The sequence below is a fragment of the Sinocyclocheilus rhinocerous genome, unplaced genomic scaffold, assembly GCF_001515625.1.
Source record: "Sinocyclocheilus rhinocerous isolate Xijiao unplaced genomic scaffold, SAMN03320098_v1.1 scaffold4136, whole genome shotgun sequence".
Classification (NCBI taxonomy): Eukaryota; Metazoa; Chordata; class Actinopteri; order Cypriniformes; family Cyprinidae; genus Sinocyclocheilus; species Sinocyclocheilus rhinocerous.
Genome location: NW_015638206.1, coordinates 39,221 through 43,481, shown reverse-complemented (window position 1 = coordinate 43,481; position 4,261 = coordinate 39,221). Strand labels below are relative to the sequence as shown.

At 36.6% G+C, this 4,261-nt stretch overlaps 1 pseudogene; it reads right to left on the bottom strand.

Annotated features, from left to right (window-relative positions):
- Positions 1–3,205: 3,205 nt before the first annotated feature.
- Positions 3,206–4,261, bottom strand: part of LOC107749624 (lysyl oxidase homolog 4-like) — a 20,758-nt pseudogene continuing 19,702 nt past the window's right edge.

Genomic DNA, 4,261 nt, shown 5'->3' with positions numbered 1-4,261 from the left:
CACACACACTTCACACACACACACATACACACAATCACTCGCACACTCTCTCACACACACACACACACACACAATCACTCGCACACTCTCTCTCACACACACACACACACACAATCCACACATACACACAATCACTCGCACACTCTCTCACACACACACACACACACGTTTAGTTTTATACGTCTTCATGTCTTCTGCCTTGAGCTTCATCATTCCGGAATGTTTCATTCATTTTCCATTTATATTTCTTTAATTTATTTTTGCTATTTGATTAAAGTGAATCACTGTTCACGTGTGGATTGTTTATTTGTCTGTTCAGGGGAATCATCTGATGACCGTGTCTTGAGTGTTTTAAAGATTCATTCCGAATGAAGCGATTCACTTTCAGAGTCATCATGAACCGATGGAGCGATTCAGAGGTCAGTCAGTCAGTGTGCTTTACTTCTAAATCTCTTTCAGAAACTGATCATGTTTTGGATGTGTTAGTAGGGGCGGGCGATATACGGTTAACCGGTAGAGATTTTCGACTGTTGTTGTCGCGGTTACACGCTCACGTGACGTTGCTGTGCTATGTGGTCACGAAAACTTATCGTTTGCACACGCTTTTAAGCATTGCATGTGATTTTAAGCCATTTGAAACGCAATGAGCAACGAAAGAGCTCGTTTGGCTATATGCGCACGGAGTTATTTTGTGCACGTGAAGTTATTTTTGCCGTTTTATAGGCCTTAAACGGTTAAATACACACTTGTATGTGCAAGTAGCCTAAGTAGTAAACAGTAATTTCGGTCTTAAATGAACGCAAACCGCTGAGAACGAAAACACGTGTAACAGTATACTGGACGCGGGTAGCTCTTAAAGTGACAGCAGTCTAATATTCCTGCTGTCTGTCCTTCATGTTAATCTCTCACTGCTCTTGACTCAATCACTCTTCTAACTTTAAGAAGGAGAAATGTAGATTTAATTTACACTGTGAAGAATATGCAGTGTTTTTATACATTTGATTTATACATTATGTAGCATTTTCAGGTTTTTTTTTCTACTCTGATTCTTATTTAATCACTAACTGTTTACTTCAGAGTTTTGTTTTTTTAGGCTAGTATTAGTTTCTGATATTGACACTGGTGACAAGAATTATGACATTTCTGTGCGTATGAATGGTTTTATGTGAGTTTATGTGAAGTATAATAGTTGTCAGCTCATGAATCTCTGGGTTCATACAGTATGGAATATCATATTTCTTCTGTTTGACACGAGACGTTTATTTTTCAAGTATTGAAGCACAATCTGTAAAACTGTTTCTCTTCACAGAGAGAAAAACTGAGGTCCGACAAACCCGTGCATGCCGATACAACCGTGAAGAAACCTTTATAACACAGATTCTGCTGCTCTGTTCGAGCCAGGAATAATTATAATAATGCATAATGATATTCAAGACTAAATGAGCCACTAAAATCAGCACCAGTGGCCAGAGAAATACACAGAAACGAAGGCTGAGAGGCTTTAAATCATCTACAGACGCGGTTCTCAAGCTTTCGGAGTAAAAAGTCCTTCTTCAAACCCAATGTTCATCAATAGTTATGACAAAGCAGCTTGTTTTCAACATTTTCATTAACAGAAATTGGGGTATCAATATATTTAATTAACTATAATTCATTTTGTGATTCAAAAAATGTAAAACTTTCTTCAATAAAAGAATAATTATTGAAGGGGGAAAAAACTTTTTAAAAAAAAATTTTTTTTTAAACGTTTTGAATTTATATAATTTACTTTTTTTTTTTAGAGATAGAAAATATTTTAAAGTAATTTTTATCATTTTGAGTTAGATTATTTTAATTAAAAAAAAAAATCAGCTTTTTAATTTAGAGTTAATTTTAATATAATTTAAAGAAAATGTTACAAATATATTTAAAAAGTACTTTTAAGTCACCCTGCTTGAGAACCGCTGACCTACAGAGAGATTTTAAAATAAAAAACAGGGAATAAACATGTTTTCTCTCCAACAGAGCAAACTAAACCACACTTAAAAAAACAACAACATTGTGAGAAATAGAATATGAGAATGACGAGCACAAGAAGCTGGAAGAATGACACTGGTGAAAGAACGTTTACTTCAAATCAATGTTGTAAATTCGTGTTTTTTAAATGTTTTCCTCTGAATCTCACAGGGCTGATGAAGATGAATCAATAGGTATATGAGCCTCATCAAGATGAAATCCCTTCATTATAACGGCAGGAAGTTCTTCTGATCTGCTTCATCGATACTGGCCGAACTGTAGTGTAAACACCCGCCTGTCAATCATCACACTAACCCCGCCCCCACACGCAGACTCCGCCCATCGAGAGCTGTGACGCGGTGATCAGAGAAACGGCGTCAGTCCTGCAGCGCTTCACAGGAAGTTGTTCGAGATCTGACGCTGGTGTTCAAACAGGTCCTCTGCCTCCGCGCTGTAAGCGTCACCTGAAACACAAAAATCGCACGTTTAATTAAAAGTTGTTTTCTAAGTATAAAAACCAAAGTAGTGTTTTCCAATAATCTTTGGAGTTTTATTTACAGCTTAAAACAAAGATCTTTTTTATTTGAAATTTATTCTTAATTACTTTATTTATTGTAACAAAAAAAAAATTACTATGTAACAATTTCACTTAGAAATTTCTAGTAAGCATTCTTACGCTTCACATAAAAACAAAATTACGTTTCAGTAATCCAGTGCACAAATATAAAATAAATAGCTAATAAATGAGAATACTAATAAATAAACTAAAATAGAAGTTAGAAAATGTGCAGTGTTTTAAGTTTCACAAAGAAACAGCGCGTAACATTGAATTAAACATGACATTTTGAAGAAACACTAAAATAGTATTTTCTTTTAAAAAGTAATACAATAATCTTTGATTTATTTACGAATGAAATAAAACAAATATTTTTATTTTAATCATGATCTATTTTTATTATTTAAAACAAAACTTTACCTGGAGTAAACATTTTATTTAAATTTTTAAATGTATTTATTCATGTATTTTCATGTTTCTGTAATATTACAGGTCTCCTAGAAAGAAAGTCTCGTAAAACATTCCAATAATATTTTATTTACAGCTTAACAAATATTTTTGTTACTTTAATTTTACGCATTATTTATTTGTATGATATATTTAAAACAAATGGCAGGCATCTATACTGGCCGAACTGTAGTGTAAACACCCGCCTGTCAATCATCACACTAACCCCGCCCCCACACGCAGACTCCGCCCATCGAGAGCTGTGACGCGGTGATCAGAGAAACGGCGTCAGTCCTGCAGCGCTTCACAGGAAGTTGTTCGAGATCTGACGCTGGTGTTCAAACAGGTCCTCTGCCTCCGCGCTGTAAGCGTCACCTGAAACACAGAAAACAACTTTTCATTAAATTTTTAATTAAATTTTTTAATGTATTTATTCATGTATTTTCATGTTTCTGTAATATTACAGGTCTCCTAGAAAGAAAGTCTCGTAAAACATATTCCAATAATATTTTATTTACAGCTTAACAAATATTTTTGTTACTTTAATTTTACGCATTATTTATTTGTATGATATATTTAAAACAAATGGCAGGCATCTAAAGCACTAAACGTTTTTATAATTCTCATGTAGTTACTATTGTTTCTATTTCTTTCTTAATTTGTATGTTTTGTGCAGTGTAGGTTTGAAGCAGAAATCAACCGTATGTTTAGAGTGTGGTGTAACTCTCAGAGTGTTCTGGGGATCTGCAGCGGGTCTGATGATGATCTGAGGTTTCAGACGAGTGAAGCTGAGCTGGTTAGGTTAGGGTTAGGTTAGAGTTAGTTTAGGTGAGTCTCACCGGCGTGGCAGCCGTACAGAAACACGCGTGCTCCGTCGTAGCGGCAGCGGCAGCGCATCACGTTATTCTGGAAGTCTGACTCAGCCATATCCAGAGCAGCCGCCGGTGACCGTAGGGCCAGCTCATGCGCGCGGCGGAGGACGACAGACAGTTCTCCTCGTGAGCGCAGGTGAGCAGGTGCAGCGGACGGTCCTCCAGATACGCTGACTCCTGCACCAGCTGCGCATCGATCACCAGATCCGGAGCCGCTGAGGACACACACAGCACACGCTCATTAATCACTCACATTTAACCGCTGCAGCGATACACAACATACCACATTGGGGAGCATTTTTAATCAAAATATTATATTTTGTGAGTGTGTGTGTGTGAGTGATTGTGAGTGTGAGAGTGTGTGTGTGTGTGTGTGTGTGAGAGTGTGTGT